Genomic DNA, 22630 nt, shown 5'->3' with positions numbered 1-22630 from the left:
CTAAAACTTTTCCAAATGCAGATATTTCAGGCAAAACGTTTCTGAAAAGAATACACGTTCTAGTATTCCAGGATATCGCAACATCATTCCTCAACTTGGTAAGATATTCATTCCACAAAAGATCTCGTTTGAGTGTGCCTTTGATGTTTTGAATACTTTTGGGATCATTTTAATGTTGAAGCATTCTGTCAGTGAACTGGCATAAGGATTTAAATCTTATGATGTGTGATGCTGAATCCATTTTGTTTAGCAGATAGGAAAGCCCATGGTTCTGAAAAGGATGGCCTAGAAGTGGAAAGTATTGATTTGACTGTCCTAAATCAGCATACCAGAGAAAATAGCGAAGTTCCTTTCTTCTTGCTCTTTCTTCTTTTTCTGCATCTTTTCCCACTTTTATGTGGGGTCGATGTTTCTGGCCAGCGTTCTCCATCTACCTCCGTCCCACACTTCATCACCAGTTAATCCCTTTGATCCAAGGTCATCCTTGACACAGTCCATCCACTTTCACTTTGGTCTCCCTCTTCTTCTCCTTCCCTGTACCTCCGTTTCCATCACTCTCCTCACAATATGCTGTTCATCTATTCTCATGACATGACCATACCACCTTTTTTGGATCATATCTGATAGTTCCCTAACTCCTGTGGTACCCCTAATTACCTCATTCCGTATCTTATCTCTTCTTGTCACCCCACACATCCATCTCAACATTTTCATCTCTATCCATCAAGTTTGTCATTGATACAGCACAAAGGATATGGCAGACTGGCTCATGTCATAACCACTACATAATATAAAGAATAAAAATTTCAAAGGAATACCTGACAGATATGAAGCAAGATTTTGCTCTATTCAGATGTTGTATTGCAATCTATCTGCAGACTCATTAGGCTCTATTTCTTTTATGGAGCGTGGTCAACACACCCCAGCATGATGGCCGAGTAATGGCTATATAAATTTGTTTTTCCCTCTGTGCAAGTTTGAAGAATAGTGATTATATCAGGGTGCACCAATACCACATAGGAAGTGTAATTGTAGCCTTCTACCCAGTGTAAAATGGTGTGGACATATCTTGAGGATTAATGGTGGGGAGGGAGTTAATAGGGCTTGGGAAGAACCTGATAGGGGGAAAAGTCGAGAGGGAGGCAGAGAATAAGGGATAATGGTGGGAAAGAAGAAGGTAGACAGTGTTGTAGAAAAGCTTCATGGCCCTCTACTCCCGGTGAGAGTGCCTCTTGGCACTGATACCAATATGGTCAAATGTCCAAACGCGAGATAAGTTCTCTGACGGAGGTAGATTGATTGCCTGCACACAATGCACTTGGCATTCAACAAGGAATGGTAATATTTGTTCTTGGTGGAATTTCCAAATGATCAGAACAATGTAGGTTAGATGATGGTGGTGTCCCCATGTACGATATGGACACAATTGTCTAGGCACTCATGAAAATAGTAATATGTACCAATACCTTTGTCTCTCAGAAAGATGATGTTCTGCTATCCAGCCTACAAATTGAAAAATGTAAACACTGTAGATTTCCTTCTTCGTGTGACCAGAGACCAACTTGTTGATTAAGAATCTCTTTTCCTCAAACCAGGTTTACATTGATCAAACATGGTTCTAGCTCATGAATAATACCATATAGAATTGGATTTGCATGAAGGGGCTTTGTTTCAGGAGCTACCCAATGCAATACTGTTTAAGAGCATTACTGTACCATTAGTTATGCTTCAAAGCTTGTTTCTTGTTTAAGGTCATATGACTACTAACATTGATACCCAAAGGCACCAGTTTGTCCTTTGTTGACTTTTTGATTTACCAGTTCACGGATACCAGCTTCTATATTATGTATAACTATAGGCATCTCTTAACAGCAAAGTTTTCATAGAATAGGCCTATTACAGTGTCGAAAATTATTCTTCAGTGATATAGATGCATAATTTGTTCTAAGTATAAACCATATCAAACAACCATGCAGTTGGGTGAGTTTTATAAAGTATGTGGTTCTGGCATCAGTCCAGGATAGCAAATCTTAGCCTCATCCATAAATCCTCTTATAGCTTTCGGGATCTGCTTGTAGTATTGGTCAATGGTAGCTTCGGGGCTCTGTGAGCTTAGTCTCAAGTTCTATAAAAAATGTTTGAGCTCTTTAAAAGCGTGTACGTGACAAATGTTTCAAGGTAAATGAGCATTATTTTGCCGAATAATATGGGAGTTGGTTTACTATTAGAGTTGGTTGTCCATTTTATGGTAAATTTCATTGTGGCCCTCTTACGTAGAAACAACAATTGACCTACAAGTAGTGATCCCTCACTCGTATTTGAAGAAAAAAAAAGAAAAAAAAAAGAAAAAAAAATAACCTTTTCAATACTACAACTCACAAAAATCTTATTTGGCCCGTCTCAGTACAATAATAGATATGAAACTACAACTTTTTTTTAACTTTTTTAACGTATGGCTGAATGCATTTCGTTTCGACTGATAAAATGTTACACATATTTCAAGATTTACAAGAGCGTGAATAATACAAGAAAATGAGAAAGGAAAATTGCTGGACTTGAATATCTTCAATGTCGCTGAATGAAGTAGAAATTCCCAGGCAGAGAATACTGTATATCAAAAGGTTCTCAAAGGCTTATAGATAAAATGATGTATTAAGTACTATAGGTTTAAACCTGAATGAGAAATGGGGAACAGTGACAGTGAGTGAATGACTATTATACAACTGTCATACAGTACTGTATAGCTGTCAGACTAAGTGAAATAACCGACATTTGCCTGACGAGACCACATGCCAGCTAGGGATTTTCTGGGATCCTAACTTGACAACAAGGCAAGAGTACACGTTACAATGTTAAATCCAGTTACAAAACTGAATTAAAAGACAAAGCTGCGTTCGGGAGGTAGAAATGTGAGATTTTAAAGTCTACTACACAGGAAGTATGAATAAATCGTAAATGCAAAATGAAAACTGAAGTTCTCAGGAGTCACAACATAAAGGGTGAAAATCGTTAATAAGGGAAAATAATATTATTAACAAACCTAACAAGTATAAATCAGTAAATTCTAAAAAGCACATACACAACTCAAAAGAGATATCAACACAGACATATTCAAAATCATGGCTCGATATGAAGTTCAATTTATAGAAAAATGTATATATCATCATTCATAGTGAAATAAACATTAACCAAATAATGAAAAAAAATTTCCGTCCGGTATTCTCTAAAGACTACCCAAAGCTTTTTTAAATTTAACAAGTCTTCGCATTGTTGATAAAACAATCCTTACCACCTCGTTAAATGTTTGTTGAACATTTTCAAAAAACACGAAAAAAAATATATATTGTATATATGAAATAGACAAAATAATCTCTGTAAACAGTCAATTTGTAATCAAGATAATTTTGTACAGACTACCACTTCCAGTCAGCTCGTGCACAAAGTGCTCTCATTACAAAGCTGTGCATTATAATCTCACGGAAAATATGTCAGATTTTGTGGACATAGCTTAATTGGATATGTACAAAAGTACGCTTACTCTAGAGGACTAACAAACTGTGTGCTAACTCAAAACAATGGGACCAGAAAAAACTGCAATAAAAACATCATTTTATTAATCAGACATTAGCGCCCAAAAATCCTAACTTTGAATTTAGATTAACAATATACTTATTGTAAGCCCTATCACTAACATCTTTAACTAATATTAAATCAAAGAAATTTTTGAATAACCTAGAAGCAACAAGCTAAGTAAAATACCTACAGATAATTTAACAAAGGAAATTAACAGGTATTATAAGATTTCCTAGAAATTCAAATGAATTTAATTAACAAATTGTAAATTAAATTTTGAACCTACAGTGTTTAGAATTTTGCCTCCACAAAGTCAAATTTGAACTGACTCTGCGAGTCTGTGTTGCTTGAATGTATCCAATCGCTTTGCCCTCCTTTCTTGTTTTATTTAAAGTCGGACCTTTGTTGACTCGACCCTTGCTAGTAAGTGAAGAGAGGTGGAATGAAAAAGAGACATTGTGTGGATTTTCATCAATTTCCAAAGTTGTCTTTAAAGTAAATTGTTATATCACAAACAAAGCATTTCTCTGAAATTAATGTTTCTGATTAAAGAGAGCCATTGTTTATATCAAGTTTCCATATTGAGGTTTACAAAAAGCTATCAATAGTATGAGAGATAGATAGAGAGAGAGAGAGAGAGAGAGAGAGAGAGAGAGAGAGAGAGAGAGAGAGAGAGAGAGAGAGAGAGAGAGAGAGAGAGATGCTTTTGGTCGAGAAATGAAAAATTACTTTTCTTAATAATGGATTAGAGATCATATTGAACTCAATGGGCAATCTTACTTCTCATTGTTAGAAAGCCATCTTTAGAAATTCCTTCAACGTCACAAAAGCTATCGCGATAATCTCTAGCTGTTCAATGATGCTGCATCATATCAAGGGAGTCTGGAATCATTGCTGTATATAGAAGATATAAAGGAAACATCTAAAAGACAGATGCTGCAAAAACGGTCAGTTTGATGAATAGGACTATTTTGAAGTCATAACTAAATTGAAAATAACGATGTTGAAACCAGAGAAATGGAAAGCTGTAATGGTGGTTGGTAAAGCCAAGGATGGTAGTGAGAATACATAAAGTAGCAACTCTATTTAGAGCAATGATTTATGGTCCCAGGGAAAATTATGTCTACTGATGATAATGGTACTTAGAATGGAAGCATGTGGTGAAAAGGAGATGAATATTATGGAAATGAGAAGTCATAATATAACTCGTTTTCATTATAAAGTCGTACAAGCTCTTTGCGTCGTTTTGTGTTACATAGTTGATATAATAAGTTGTTTACGCATCACATAATTTCATAGATAACAATCTTCCATTGTGAATAGTGGCAGAATAAATTCAAGAATCATAAATCTAATCTATGATTCAGTCCTTAATCTCTTTTGTCTTTCAAACAAATTGCCTTTAGAATTGATAAATATTTTCTTTGAAATAGTATCCGATAATATTTGAGAATGAAAATTAGATTATAAGGCTATAGTATACGATTTGGGTATTGTGATTAATATTTATTGACATGAATTTGACTTAGTTGCTTATATCTATTTTCAAAATTCTGAAATACTTTCTGAATATTTATTTTCGAGAATTTCCAAGATGATGAACATATTTCTATTAATGATTATTTAATAATAATTTTACCAATCCAATTACTCATATTAATGAAAGTATAAGTAATTTTTAACAAAATATCCCTAAGTATTATTCAATAAGTACAATATTATTCAAATAACTAATTCATACCCTCTGACGATTGATATAGTTCTGCTTGGAGATAAAGAAATTATGAACAAGCATTAATATTCACAGTGAATAATGGAAAGCATGCAAGACAAATACAGATATGAATGAATGTGGGACATAGAGCATGACAGCATTTTCGTCTCCATATGTAACTTGACCAGAATACAGCTTTCATAAACTCTAAAAAGTCTATTCAAAGCCAATTCGCTTCCAAAAGCAATGATTTGCTTATCTTTCTATAGTTTTCATTTATAAATCAAATCAGTCAATTGGACCTAATGACGTCACCCAGTAGTTTTCTCATAGATCAGGATAGTCATTTTTAGATTAAATTTTTGTCAAAAGATATTTTGCTATTAGAAACATGGAAATTTCATCAAATATTAATATTGCAATATTGTAGGACGGCATTTACTTTGAACAGTTTTAATTACATAGATTTGTATTTGGACATAGTCTAAGTATAAGGTAAAATTGGATTTTCAACTGAAAACTAGTTTTCGACATTTTCCCCCCAAATATAAACTATAAATAATCTGTTTTTACTATTATCGGTGAACATTCCTGTAAAATGAAACATCATATATAGTTTTCTGGACCCATGACTACTCAAGAAACAATAATTCAACCTTAGAAACGTAAAGTTATAGGTAATATTGTATGGTTGGAAACGTATATTAGTGAGATGATCTTGCATGGAACACAAAATGCAATACACACAGCAGTATGCAATACCAAAATTCTGTTTGACCGTGACGAAAAGCCTCACGAATTTAACTTATTTCGAATTTTGTTCTTTATTTAGGAATCCGTTGCATTCCAATAAAATCTCAACTGCTCTACCATTTCCAACTCTTCCCAAACAGGAAAATATATTGGGAGCTGTTTCCACGCGCAAGTTTCATGAGATTCGCCGCTGTTGTGACAATCAGGATATAAAGTAAAGGAAAAGAAAATGGTTTCCATTGCTGAAATAAGGTTTTATTAAAATAAGTTATCTTTCGAGTTTGATAGCAAACAATAATATTTAGGATTACCCTCATTTGTACATATTAGAAATTAAGGGCACTGCACACTCGTAACAAGTGTGTGTGTATGTGTGGTATGCTTATGAGAGAGAGAGAGAGAGAGAGAGAGAGAGAGAGAGAGAGAGAGAGAGAGAGAGAGAGAGAGAGAGATGTGTGTATGTGCAGGAAGACGCCAATTCTAGATCCCGTCAGACGAGTTTGTTTTCTTATCTGATCATTAACAAATTCATCAGAGTTCGAAGGAGCAAACGTCAGCGTTTCATATATAAAATAATAGAGGTGTCCAGCTCATGAAGTGAATAAACCTGAGGAATATACTGTGCTTTTTGGGAGACAAGAAAAAAGATTGGAGATAAGATTCACTGGATGAAAGAAGATTAATTCTATGGGATTCGAAGACTTAGAGAGATTGGGAATAATGAATCAAGAACAAGTGAAGATGGAAATATATTTGTAGATAAGGAACTGACGACAAGAAAGTCAGGGATAAAACGAATTAAACATGAGCTTCATATATCCATGCTAACAGAGAAAAGGGAGAGGGAATGAAGGACGGTAAGGAAACAAATAGAGAAACAGGATAAGAGGAAATTACAGAAATCGAGGAAAAAAATAATGAAATTATATAAGTTTTGATTGAAAACAGGGGGCATGAATTTGTTGAAATTTACTTTAGTCTGCAATACATGCAGATAGAAAAATGTTGGTGGCAAATATGGCATTAATAAAGACGGGAAAATACAGGGGAAAAGATTTTCGAACAACTAATATAAAAGATGGGAAGGCGGAAGACAGAGAGAACATGACGGGTAAAAGCAAAGAGATAGAAAAGTTATCGGAATGAATATTTAATTGGGTCTAATGGAGATCAGTAGGGAAAGTAGTCGAAAAACCTTATCAAGCTGACACTGAATCAGAGGAAAAAGGAAAAAATAGATCTTGTCTGAGGAATGAGCGATTTCCATGATCCTTAGAGGGTGCAACGTAAAAGAAAGAAAGAAAAAAAAAAGACCGGAGTACTGAAAGTTGAGACAATCGCCGAACCAGATAATTAATTTTACTTATTACTTCTGGATTTAATTGCTCTCGTGATTCTTACAGTTCCCAATTTTACGATCTTACAATTAACTACCAGCCATATCTCTCTCTCTCTCTCTCTCTCTCTCTCTCTCTCTCTCTCTCTCTCTCTCTCTCTCTCTCTCTTCTCTCAGAGTGAATAGACCCATATGACATTTTCCCTTTGTTTTTATAAAGACAGCTGATAACTTGATTTGTATATTGTTTGTTATTCTACGCTAGTTAACACGAAGAGGTTCTATTTTCACTTGTTTCAAATTAGTAATGTTACTAAATTAGGTAAATATATTTGTGATAGCTCAAGCCCTACTTATTACCACCCAATTTTCATAACTAATATAATCAAAAGTTTTCGAACGTCTTTTGGCAAAACGCTAAATAGGCATGCTGAAGGTAATCATCTGTTTCCTAGTTTGGATTTCGCTTTCGCAAAGGCATTGGAGTATGAATTGTTATGCCTTTCTTACAATTCCTAATGTTGTATAGGAAGTTCGTATGAATGGTCTTCATTTTACAACAGTGCTGCCTCTGACTGTATTAATCACGAGGCCTCCGACTTCTTACTTAAAAGGGATAGGAGTAGGTAGGTTTTTTTCTTTGAATAATCATTGAATTTCGGTAATAAATTGTAAAGAATAGTTGTTCATGGGCTCCGTAGACACTACGGGAATATGATAGTTTGTGTTACCAGATTATTGTTCTCGATCCAATAATTTTCATATTTCTTATACGCACATATGATTTGGTCTTGAAAATAAGCTTGAAACCCAAAAAAATTATGCTACAGTGCTAGCTTTCCATCACTTCCATCGCCTCAATATATACCTATGGTTGCTGAATCCCTTAATAGAGAGAGAGAACTAGTTAACATTAATGCATGTTCAAATTATGGCGGATGAAGTTTATTCCGAACAAAACTGAAAGTATGACTGCAAGGAAAGTAAGGAGAGCGGCTTCTCACAATAGATATTTTCATTTTGAACGTCTCCTTCGTCTTCATCACTAGACCTTATTAGTACCACTGTATAGCAGGACCGGCCGCTCGAGTCAACCTTTCCCATCTATTTCTATTCCTAGAATCTTCATCTCCCCCGACCCACCTCCCCACATCCATCCATCTGATCCGCGGATCCCCATACTCCTACCTGTCTCTGGCATGTTCTTAGCTCTATTGATTAGCTCTACCTCATATATTCTTATTACATGGCTATAGTATCTCAGGCAAGCTTCCCTAGTCTTCTCTTTACATCACATATACCACACATACCTTTTACATGTTGATGGAAATGTCTCTAACTACATACAACTAATTTACAATTCTATGAGTGATTCTTGATTGTAAACGTACTTTTCAGAAAAATATCCTGTTGGTTTATTCTTCAATTGTACAAAAATTGACACACTGAAAAGACGTCTTAACATTTAAGTGACTAATTCATTCTGATAAAATGTTTTAATTCTTCCATTGTACCATGTTTTGAATATTGTTTGCTGTCTTGTCCTCAGCTACTGACTGGATATTACTTTCTGGCACCATAGTTAAGTTAGTTCTCTGTGGATGATGCATTAGATTTTCCATAATTCTGACCATCCTTAGTACTCAACATCTTCCCGGACTCTACTATCAAGTACGTAGTACTCGGTATGCTCTTAAATCTAATACAGTCAAGTTTTCTCCATCATAAGGCTCAGCACTACACAGTAATTTAGAAACTTGTTCCAGCTTTGACAAGATTGTGGAATGATCTCCTTAACCTGGTAATTGAATCAGTGGAACTTCAGAACTTTTATTTCGATGTCAGGATGCCAGAGAACTTCAAATCATTCATTCAGACCTTTTAATTTGTTGCAAATGCTTTTGTAATGAACAGTTTTTAAAGGTTTTAAAAGGCACCCATGAGCGGTAGAGAAAAGGGACTGGACAAAATCCTAGAGAACTGCGATATATACATATGATCAGAGTCAAAGACCCCTGTTTACCCAAGCTAGGACCAGAGAGGGCAAAGCAATGGCTGAAACTTACTCAGGAAGGTCTAAAGCCCCACCAACGTCCCATTCTTAGCTCAGAGGGATGGTGGTGTTATGAAAACTAGTGAAATTATTTTAGTGCTGTGAGCAAGACTCTAACTTCCGACTCACGAATTGTCAAGTAGGGACGTTGTTCACAAGGCTGCCCTAAGTCTCGTTTCATGGATCATATGTTACATATCTATTCAAAATTGTTGCTGATCTTAATATATTTCACAGTTGTATTTATTTCTTATTTATAGTTTACTCGTTAATTCTATATTTTCTTTCATCACTGAGCTGCTTTCCTGGTTGGAGACGTTGGGCTTGTAGCATTCTGCTTTTCCAATTAGGATTGTAGAACTTGGCTTGTAAAAAGAATCATAATAATACCCCCAAAATAAAGGGAAAATGACTGATATTCTCTTAATCAATAAGGTGCCTCAAAGCTGCTTATTGACGACATTTTGATTACAAAGATCGACGAGATACTTCCAAGACTTTTATTAATCGTTTAATGCCTTATTGAACCTACTTATATTCCCAAGAATGCAAGAAGACAGTTACTAACAATTTTGGAGGGTAAACAATCATTAAGGTAAAGGGTAACTCTCCAGGTTAAGATTCTCCGTCGATACCTTTCCCTACGAAATCAACTCCTCAAGCGGTTCATTTGCATATCCATTTCGGCATTAAAGGGTAATGTTAACAGTTAGAAAGAGGGGTTTGTTATTTTTTTTCCTTTCAAGAAATAATCAAAACCAAATTAAGTATTAACATAAAAGTTTAAATAAACAAATAAATTTTGTTGTAAAAGATATGGTGATGAGAAAGACTTGAAAGAAAGGATATAAGATGGGATGGGGAAAGAAATAAAGTGTTGACCTGAACAACGACAAATAACAATATTATGAAAAAGAAAAGAAAAACATTTCACATCTCATTTCGATGAGAAAAGATGTTAAACAATATAACCAAATAACACAAAAGAAAGAGCCTATGAGTAGCAACCTTATAACAACCAGTGTTTTGAATCTTGCAACATACCTTAGGCGTTTAATAGAAGTTTACTACACACAGGAACACGTTATGAATGTTCTTGCTCTGAAATAATTCTAAAGCTTCTTTGTTCACAGTTATGTTCGTCTTTTGGTGCATGGGTGTATGGAATTTGGGCCAAGACTGAATGAACGATTGGTAATTATCTGTCATTATAACTTCAATTAGAGTAAGGTTAATGAGAAATCATTAAACGGAGATGAAAAAATAATCATCAAACAAATCATAATGTATGAATCTTTATAAATGAGGCCAAAAGCGAGCTTTCGATATGAGCTTTAAAATGGCACTGGCAGCACACACAACATTCCAAGAATCCCAAGGAGGATCCCTTGTCATCCCCACCACGAGCTTCACAGATGAACCGTTTTCTGGGATATTTAATGAGGAGACGCCTAATAGTCAGGAGACCAAACAATCCTCACATTGGTTGTTACCTGACAATCATACCAGATGCTGGGCAAGGGAGACCATTCAGCCCCGAGGTACAAAGGGGAGAGAACCCCCAAAGTTGCAACATGAAAATAGAATTAGAATAGGTTGGCCAGAAAGAGGGGGAAAAGTGGAAACGGAGGATAAGTAGAAGGCTGAGAAGAAGGTGCGCTTCAGGACCAACAGAACACTACAAAGAACATATACAGACAGTACACCACGCGTGATACAGATGACTCTAGCAACCACCTCTAATAGGGATCTTGGTCTTTGATCTTGGGAGCAAATAGGATGTTTGTTTAATCATGGATAAATTGATAAAGCCTTGCTCTAAACTAAGGGAACTAAAAGAACAGATTTGACATAAAATGTATCAGATATTTTAGTACTTGCTTTTAGTGTACGCAACCCGTCAAAAATTACTGCTAAATATTTCCATGGATACACACACATGAGTCTCCTCTCTTTAGGGCTTGACTACTACTCTCCCCTTGTTGAGCGTGACCGAAAACACACACACACACACGCACACGCACACGCACACACACACACACACGCACAAGCACACGCACACGCACACGCACACGCACACACACACATATATATATATATATATATATATATATATATATATATATATATATATATATATATATATATATATATATATATATATATATATATATATATATATATATATACAGTATATATATACACTTGCTCTTCATTATAGAAGGGAGATCACAGAATCTTGCATCGGCTTTAAACAGTTCACGATGGACTTTCTTCGTGACATACAATCGGCCATGACTAAAGTATCCTTATATATGGGACCTATTAGGTTAACGTAAAATTATTTCATTGTTTTATTTAAATCAGCCTTGTTTTTCTTTTTAAGTTAAAGTATTTTTGTTGTTTGTTTACTATGGTGTTAATGAAAGTTAAGTGGCTCTCCGATTGTTGGATAGTGTTTTTTGCGCCTCCTCCTCCTCCTTTGTGTATTAGTGGACTATCGTTTTAACGATTGTTTTTTTTTTTTTTTTTTTTTGCTGTGAGTGTTGATGAACGCTGGGAAGGTGATGAGTGGACATGGTCGACCAGTGAAGGCAGTTCGGGCCTTGACAAGCTCTCACCGACACTATTTCCCGTCTCAGCATTCATGATGTCTTGGAGGACGACTTTGGCAATTACCTTCGCACTTCTGATGAGTGTTTAGCAGATGCTCTGTCATCTGCGACGGTAGTTTTCTGCTACTTGTTCCCGTCGGAGGATTTGTACGGGAATTGTGTCGACGCTGTTTCCCGACACTGAACCTTGATTTTACTGGCCGCATTCCTCCAGTCCAGCTGTGTACGAGTGTGAGAGCAAACTGGCTCGTGAGGTGATAAGTAGGGAGGCTGACGCCAGGTAAGACAAATTGTCGTTCCTTTTGTGTAGGGAAGTGGATTGCCCTTCAGTGCCTGGCGTACAGTTTTACCCTTCAGTATAGCGGCTTGATGGATTAAGTACGGCCCTGTGTTCAACTCTTCTGTACTTCACTTGAGGTGAAGTTGTATATATTATTAATTGTCTCTTTCTATATGTACGAGTTTTGTTGTTATGTTGTGTAACTGTTTAATTCTGTATTGTTTAGTTTTGTAAGATAGGTAGGAATATTAAGGTTTTCATTGTTTTCATCTCCTACTTCCTTCTACCTTTTTTATTATTAGGTTGATGATATTTTTGGCTAGCCGTATTTGGATCCACCTTGTTATTATTAAGCGTTTTCTCTCTTGTAATTTTCTCATGTTTAGGGCTCAGTGTATTAGCTTTAGGTTTTTCTTGTGAGTTCCCGAGAACCAATTATTTGTTTTCCTGAATATTCTGTACAATTAAGTGTATTTAATCTCACAAGGTTGATTTAAGTTATTGTTCTTGTTTATAATAAATATTGTTAAGTTTTCTTGGGTCTCTGTTTCCGTCTTTCCTTATCACTGACGTACTTTTACCGACTGCAATCCATGGGAATTTAAATATCTTAAAAGAACCTGCATTACAACCTGGTAGGTTGTAACAGGACCGAAACGTAGGTTCTTCTGGCTCTCACCTTTTACAGTTCATTAAATCTGAATAATTTCTTATCTTTTGGGCTTATGGTCTCTAACTCAAAACATCATAACATAATAAAGAAAAATATTTTAATAAATAAAGTATTCCGACATGTACTGTGCACTTACATTCCACTGAAAAAAAAACGGAATATAATACACTATTATTCGTTTTCTTCGGCATTGGTATATAACATATTTGTGAACATTTTGCGCACTGTTTACGACACAAAAGGGAGGCCCTAGAATGAAACAACTATTTTCTTTTTCTTTTACCAAATTCCATTAAGAAATCTGTAGAATTAAATCCAAACCTGTTTGCGAAACCTACAATTATCCGCAGTGAAACAAGAGATTCATATTAAATCAAGACAAGGAAATCGTGAATTGTGGATGTCAGCAAAACTCCATGAAATCCAAGATAATATATTTTATTCCTCTATTTAGTCGTTTCAAAAGGGAATAGAGGTGAAGCGACGTTGCAAATTGATGAAGAATTTCAGCAATGTTAATCTGGAAATTTCATTTTGATTTGAAAAGGGAGGATATGACTGATGTACTGAAATAGGGGCCACTGATTTTCATTTTCCGAAAGCAGATGGATTTTGATGATATGTGTACGACACTGCTGCAAATGTGTGATGTCAAAAGAGGGTTTGTGATTATTTTTGATTTGTTTAATGACATACATACATATATATATATACATATATATATATATATATATATATATATATATATATATATGTGTGTGTGTGTGTGTGTGTGTGTGTGTGTCACCAAAAACGCTGTTTAGTGATCACTGCCTCGAAAAGGCGTCTAATCGTTGGGTCGGGTGCTATATACAACGAGCTTTTTCAGGCCTTTCCAACGAGCCAAAGAACACCTCTTAATTGTTTAAGGTTCCTGAGATACGCATACCCCTTATTTTCGCGTCCTGTCCCTTATACCTTGACGTATGGCACTCATCTCCTCCACCACCATACTTAGGACCTTAGAACCTTTCCAACGAGCCCAAGAACACCTCTTTTCTCCTTTTGGTTGTTGAAAGACGCATACCCCTTATTTACGCATCCCTACCTCTTATAGGGAGGGGTACGCCCATCGCTACACCCCCTATACGTCGCGGGACCTTTCCAACAAGCTTAAGAACAGACCTTTCCAACAAGCTTAAGAACACCTCTTAACTCCTTGTGGTTGCCGAGAAACTTTTACTTTTAAAAAGTCTTTGGTTTATGATTATTTCATTCGTTAATATAGGACCTTACAGCAAGACTCCTAGGAGAAGAGAAGATATTGAGTATTTTTGGGGGCGGGGGGCCTTGCCAGGCCCCTGAATATATATATATATATATATATATATATATATATATATATATATATATATATATATATATATATATATATATATACACATACATACATACATACATACATACATACATACATACATACATACATACATACATACATATATATATATATATATATATATATATATATATATATATATATATATATATATATATATATATATATATATATATATATATATAGCATTTTGCACATTTAGACGGGGTTTTCATGAAATATATTCATATAAGCCATATACTATACACCTCCTAATATCTGAATTCTCTCTACCTGGGGATCAGAGATCCAAGTGGGTATCAAATTAAAGATAATAGCTTCTGGTCGGTCAGGGAATATATATATATATATATATATATATATATATATATATATATATATATATATATATATATATATATATATATATATATACATACATAAATACATGCACACATATGCACACGTACATACCTACATACATATATTTCATGGTGACCAGTATATTAATTCCCGTTTTTTTTTATTCGTTATTTGATTCCCGGTAGTTTGATTAAAAAACTGACAACACGTTTTCGGGTAATTAAGCCTATAGACCATTAAAAAAAAAAAAAAAAACTTCCAAGAGCAGCGCTATCATCGTGTGCCATTGAAAGTTTTATAGCCAACAGGTATTTACAGAGGCAATTCCTTATATGGGCATATTGCAGTCAGACTGATATTGGAATAAGGTCATTCTCCCTCAATTAGGCGCTTGTATAGTATAAGCAGTCCCCGTCCGTCTTCTGAAGGGAGGCCTCAAAGAAACTATATTTCTTTTCACTAATTTTCTGGGCCGGGTTAGTACGGTGATTTTCCTTTAGTTATCTTTTGAAATGAGTTCTACTCCTCCTGGTGGAAAGCATTCATAAACGCCCAGTAATACAGTTGACAAAAGTGTGTGTACAGTAGTATCTGCTTTACGTCAGTTCCGCCTATATGTCGCTCTTCCTTGAATATTTAATACAAAAACAAAATACACGTTATGTCGTTTTTCCCGACTTTATGCCACATCGTAAAATAATGAGTAGGTGCTGTAGTGTACAATACTGTACTTCATATGGAAGCTCATTAAAGTAGAAATTGGTTAGTATTTACATTGGGAACATTTAAATCACTGTATAAGGCGGAAATCTGACCTACATCCAGTATCGTCTTTCATCGTTTCTCTTTAAACCAATTAAAGTAGGACCGATGTACCACCGTACTCGTTTTCACAATAGTCTCTCCGGCTAATATACAATTTCTCAATTGTAATTTAAATGTTATACAGGATATTTGAACTTATATATCTGGTGCTAACATGAAGTAGCTCATAAGGCACGTTGCCATTCACTACGAGAACTCCTTGGGATTTCCCTATTCCCGATCAAGCTGAGGTTCAGGTTCATACATTTGGTCATGTGAATGTTCAAGAAGTAAACTCATTACCGGTAAAGAATTTCAAAGCAAAGCTAAAATAGACTACTAGACGAAGGCTTCACGGAGATCCTGTTAGTTTGTCGTTACTAGATACAAAGACGAATGTGTTCTGTAAGTAATTTACTTACCGCAGGTTAAAGGAATATTTCTGCGGGTAAACAAACTTCCGTTTGCTATGAAAAATATTCATTATATGGGTGAGTAAATTCCATTCATTATCGGCAATACAAATTGTATACACCACCTTTAAATTTTACGGAAAGCAAACTTAGTTTTCCACCAAGTCAAAATCTAGGAAAGGCAAATGACTGCAATATTGGGCATCAATGCATTCCCGGTGCATTTGCATAGGGACGTGAGACTCACTAAATGAAATGGTTAAAATTTCCGGCGATGAATGTAGCACACAGAGTTTAATGAAAACTGTGGAGCCAATTCACGTCAAAGTGATGCAAATTTACAATGCCACTCTGCAAAAGGGATGGCGATTCCCTTTGCTCTTTATCATATTCAAATACAAAGGAAATGATCAATCATCTTTAAAAGAAAATAATAATAGGAGCAGAAAATTTACGCATTGAGGTGGTTAGACAATCCTATGACTCAACACATTATCATCAAAGTTCACTTGATTATTGACAAATCATAAATGGTTTTAGATGTATCTAAATCTGATTCTTTGATTCCAAATCTAATCTTTTGATTCTAATGATGATAATTTTCTATTTTCTATATACATTTCCACAAGATGCTCAAAATTGTCTTAATTACTAAAACAAGTTTGAACGTTTCTTACATTACTTCATTATTGATCACAATATTGTAAACTTTAGAATTTAAAAATTACTTTGATAAAAAGCATTTAATTTTCTGACATTTTTCAAAGTTCTTATAAGAATTCTTCCCATATATGTGTATATGTGTTCAAGCATGCCCTGTCTAATCATGTGAGCACTTGATGTATAAAAGCTCCCAGGGTGGACATCAAAATACCTTTAGCTCGCCACAGAGAGAAACAAAAAACTAAGAAATGACAGTGATGAGAGAATTACTAAGGTTACCAGAAAATATTAAGGAACAAACTCCGTTATGAGCAGTCTGGACAATGATGATAATAAATAATGGGAAGAGGTGCTCCATGTGAGGCAGTCCCATATGGATGCTTGCGAATAGGAGAAAATCGTTGACTTTGCTAAAGCAGGCCCTACACCTAATAAGGAAAATTGACTATACCGTATATAAATTCAACAAGTATGGAGAGGTCAAAGAAGGTGGCAATGGATAATAAGGTTCCAGTAAGACAAATAAGACTTTCAAGGGCAGTGAAGGAAATACATTTATGTACCGATTGGCCAGTATTGATACATTTTGTTACCATGTATACGGGTTGTATGAATGTAAGTTCACATATTGCAAATTACTCATATTTTGAATCTTATCATTATTGATTATGCTTTTATTTTTTAATGAGTAAATAGTACCCTATTTATTCAATTTTTGTGTAACAGATTTAACTCAATGTTCCAGAGACTGAGATAAAAGGGAAAGACATTGGAATTTATCATAATAACAGGATTTTACGCCAAACGCTCATTCAACGTAGGTACACGAAGTCATCATGTTTTGTAAACAAAATATGCGTGACAAAGAGCATTTGGAATATGCTTATGACTGCTAAAAGAGGAAGTCTTTCTTCTATTACTTCAGAGAGAGAGAGAGAGAGAGAGAGAGAGAGAGAGAGAGAGAGAGAGAGAGAGAGAGAGAGAGAGAGAGAGAGTTATAACACTAAGTTTTTCTAGATTTCCATTCTGGATCTCTCCTTGTCTTCAATAATTCTCATGGAGTCACCCTATCCCTTTCTTCTCTCTCTTTCCTCCAATTCTGTATATAATATTGGACTCGTTTGTATCCTTTTAGTGTCGATGTTTTAATCCGACTGTTTATCTAATGATAATATTCATTACGCGATTGGAAATAAAAAAAAAAAAAAAAGGAACTATGTTCCGCAATTAAAAAGTTTCCCGATAAGCTTTAATATAACATTTATACTGACCCATTCTTTTGAAGAACGCTTTGTCTGCTCTGATTATAAAGCATCGTATTCTGTGCATGGAAATTTGCATACAATATTACCACAGCGTAAGGCCGTAATTAAAAAGAAAGAAGAAAAAAAAGGACTAATAAAACCTCTGATTTTCGCCTCTCTGCAAGTTATTCGCGTGTATCGCAATACAATTTTATCCCTCCAACATTTCCTGAAGTGACAAAGGGGAAAATATATTGAGAACGATTGCCACACGGATTTGGGAGGATTTGGTCACTGCAACAAATTAAAAAAATACCGAAAAAATTGAATTTGTGAAGTACTTCATGCAACAGAGTAAATCGATGTCATTCGATTAATTGAAACAATGAAATTAAATTAGTTTATCTTTATGAGATCTAACTTCATCATATACCGTATCCATTTGAGAGGGTGGCTCCCGGAGGTACCTCGCGATGATATCGCTAGCTCCAAACCCTCCCCAGCTGATTTATATATAGGGAACTAATTAACGGCTTAGGTCAAGAAAGGCATATCAGAGTTTTCAGAAAATGGACATAAGTCGCTATCCTCTGCTCAGGAATAATCAGGCGACTATCGATGTCCAAAGAATATATACGAAATATACGTATCAAAAATACAGACAGTATCGTTATAATGTTCGCGTCATATGTCTTTAGAACAACATTGCTCCATTAGAGAATAATATCTAAAAATTATTCTATACTTTTCTGTTCCGAACAATGTAATACAATATGTCGGTTAGTTTTTGCTCCTTTGAGTTTTTGAATAAGGCAAATTCTATGATTGATTCAATATGAAGATGAGATAAAGCTGATTGTTTAGTATGTAGATGATAAACATCTTACAAATGCTGTTATTTTTTACATTATTAACTAAAGGTATTCAGGAACACTATGATTTGGGCATCACCGATTGATCTGTAGCCCACCTACCAATGTCGCGAAGTCCAGTATCAAAACGGATTAGAAAATGGCACGACTATTAGAAAGCACAATGACTTTTTTTTTTTTTTCGGAACTATCGTGCGTGTATTAGTCTAGTTGGTTGAGGGGGTCTGCGTGCACCCCCCGGAAATCAATTTCTAATTGATGTCTTCCTATGGGGAAAAATGTGTAGAAAACAGTTTGCTATGTTAAAAATTTGAAATATTGTCCCACGTGCCTATTTTATGCAAATTAAGCCGCCATTACATGAAAATACTAAAATCGCTATAACTCCGCCAATGCAACAGATAACTGCTAAAAAAAGGTGTCTAGACCCAGGTTTTGAGGGTCTAGCATCAATATAAGACCAGTCTCATAGTGACCACATGTGTTCCTGACATGTAAGATATGCAAATTAGTGCCGCCATTACTGAAAAACCTATTTTTACCATATCTTTGCAAATGTTATAGCAATCGTGAAGAACGTGTTGTCTGTACCCTTGTTTTATGGGTTGATGTTTATTATTAGACTATATTTGAATGTGCCTTTTGCTTATTTGTTTTATTATAATGAGATATAGTCAGGTAATGAGAGATTCTGAGGGTACTTACCAATTAGTGTTTATTAAGCAGTGAAATATTTTTTATCATTTCATCATAGGTGGCAACACTTTACTGAATAGGAGAGGATGTGATTCATTGAATCCGTGTCATTTATATTGGATGAAGCAGTGTGTTTTTCAGCAATTTATGAATCATTCTAGGTTTATCTTTTCTAGGTTTATCATAATTTAGTCTGCTTATAGTCAGATAGGTAAAAGGTGTTTATATAATCTCTCAAGCTCTATTTGATAAGACAATTAATGCAATTACTTGCATGACTTAGTGTCATTGATAGTAATATTTCAAAACACTTCATCATGTTGGTTATAGGCCTATACTTCTCATTTCAGAGTAATAGTTTTGGTATAAGTTCGCCATCATGCCAAAGCGAAGGAATGCTGAATCTGCCAGCACTGAACGCACCAGCCTGAGCAAAAAGCCTGCTTCACCTGCACCTGTATGCATGCTTCATGTGTTATCCATCTCTGATCATGGGCCTTTTACCCCACTCAGTAGAATCAAAGGAACTGCATTTGATAAACTAAAGCACCTTAATGAAATCCGGGACCTGCGGCTCTGTCAGCCACATGCATCTCCCTATCGTATGCAGTCTGTATGCGACCAGATTCCTGAGACTGTCCCCGAGGACCTTGAAAATAATGGGTATCACCGTCAGTGTTATCAGCGGTTCTCTGGCAATCTGCATCTTATAGAAAATAAGACAACTGAGGAACCACAGGCATCCACCTCGCTATTGCATTCACCTCGTAGACATTCAACTGGACCTGTCTTTTCAGAGGAGTGCATTTTATGTGAGAAAGTAGAGATCAAAGGTGCTGATCGAAAAACTGTACGACCTGTCCATTTCTCATCTTGGAGAAACAAGGAAAATGCATGGGAACAAATTGAATCGAGAGCTGAAAAAATGGGCATGTTTCGGCTTCATAGACGTGTGAAAAATGTAGACCTCTTTGCTGTAGAAGCAAAACATCACCCATCATGTTTGAGATCATTCCACACCGCATTTGCTAACTTTGAACGCGGGGTTAACAGAGCAAATGACCCAAAGCGTACTGAACACGCGAAGATTTCGGCCGCTTATGAGAAGGCACTGAATTTTGTACGGGAGCACATTCGAACTCATGTCATCCAACGGAATGAAGTCCTGCGTCTAACATCATTGCGCTTGCTCTATATTGAAGAACTGAAACGCAATGGGCAGGAGAATGAAAACTACCGCTCAGAGAAACTCCTGAAACGTCTACAAAATGATTCAATCAAGGAGCATGTGTCCTTTCTGAAGGTTGATCATGACAAACTTGATGCAATTTCATTTTGGCTTGTGTACAATTCCAATATTTCGGTTAACGATGCTTTAGCACAAGCTTACACGCTTGGTAGCAAAGACAAATACCAAAACGCTGCTCTGCTTCTTCGCAGTAATATTCTACAGGCTTACAAAGACTCCAAAGTCCTCCCATGGCCGCCAACATTAGATGATATGGACCTCAGCTGTGATGATCTACTACCATCTGATCTCATTCGTTTTCTAAGCATGGTGATGTCAGGAAAAGAAGACATAGATACAAGTGAAAAGATGAAGCGACTGGTATTCTCCATTGGGCAAGACATTTGCCGTGCAGTGTCAGATGGAAAATGGAAATTACCAAAGCACATGCTACTGTGTGTGACCGTTCGACACTTGTTTCGTAGCAAGCAGCTCACCAAGATATTGCACCGACTTGGTCACTCCGAGACATATGATTTTGGTTTAGAGATGGAAACTGCACTGGCCAAGGTCCTGGATGAGGTATCAACCTATCTCACACCCCAGATTGTGACAGGAGAGGGCAACATGGTATTTCATTGTGAGTGGGACAACCTCAACAAAACTACAACGAATGTTCATGGCAGCAATATTGTCAACAGTGCTGGGGGAATCATGGTACAGGAGGTCAAGCCCGGGATCCAAAATTCAAATGTCCGAATGCTTCCAATGATGGATAAATCCAAACAGCGTAGCTTGAAAGTTGATACACCAGAAACCCTCCCACCCCTGCACTTCACTCGTATTGGACCAGTGTTTCCAGATGGCTCTTCATTCACACCACCTGTTAAAAATGAAACAGTTTATACTACCAAGAAAGAAGAAACATTCATGCGGTTCGCCAAATCATCAGGTATAGTACCTGGTTCATTGAATGGCATAGACAATTATCATATTGATACATGTACACAGATGAAAACTTGGTTTTATACTTTTCAGGTGGCTTTGCTGGACTGTACAGTCAATTTGGGGCATACCAGAGGTGGTGTCGCACAACTTCCACGCGGGCCCAGTTTCATGAAAAGACCCTTGAAATGGCTGGCCTTCTTGACGATCCTGACTGCCCAAGGGCTGGGAGGCATCGCGAGCTTGAGAAGGCAGAGATAAAGAAGAGTGAGAAAGCTGTTCAAAGAGTCATCACTGCTGTCAGAAACTTCACGAATCCATTCACAATCCCAGATAAGGACAGGCTCTACTCCTTAGCCTCTGGTTCTCCTACATCCAAGGATGTTGAGAGGGATGTGCTGGAAGCTGACGCTGTAGGAAAAGCTGCAAAGGCTGACTTTATTACACGTTTGCAGAGCGGCCACTAAGGAAGCTTCTTCGACCCAATCAAAAGGAAGAAACTCAAGACCATGGAGGCATGCAACAAGAAGATCAAGCTCACATCATCGCAAGGAAAGGTAAGTTTATATTTCATTGAGCAAGTTATGTATTGTTAAGGGACTTTTGTACAATCTGTATTACAATATAAAATTATAATATATATTGTTATTTCAGGTCATACAGTATCAGGAGCAAAGCAATGTTGCATTCCTTCTCCTTGTGAAGTCACAGTGCCTAGATGAACCAATTGACTTGGATGAACTCATGAAGTACAGCCTGATGCCAGTGCCTCCAAGTATTGGAACATCAGATGGATTTTTTGCGAAGACCAACAAAGCCACCATTCTGCACTACCTGATGGAAGAGTTCAACCAAGATGAGCTGCCTTATCCAAAGGATGCCCTATTCATCCAGGATGGAATGGCACTTCTCCATGTCCTTTCTAACTTTCCCCCGACCTGTGGGGAGATCTGCCTTCAGATACTTGACCAGATGATTGCCAAAAAACATTTCTTGTTCTCAACTGACAGCTATTTTCCGGGATCCATCAAAGCTCAGGAAAGACTTC

This window comes from Palaemon carinicauda, chromosome 8 (genome assembly GCF_036898095.1).
Source record: "Palaemon carinicauda isolate YSFRI2023 chromosome 8, ASM3689809v2, whole genome shotgun sequence".
Classification (NCBI taxonomy): domain Eukaryota; kingdom Metazoa; phylum Arthropoda; class Malacostraca; order Decapoda; family Palaemonidae; genus Palaemon; species Palaemon carinicauda.
The sequence above is the reverse complement of the archived record's forward strand: the minus strand, read 5'-3'. Positions refer to the sequence as shown.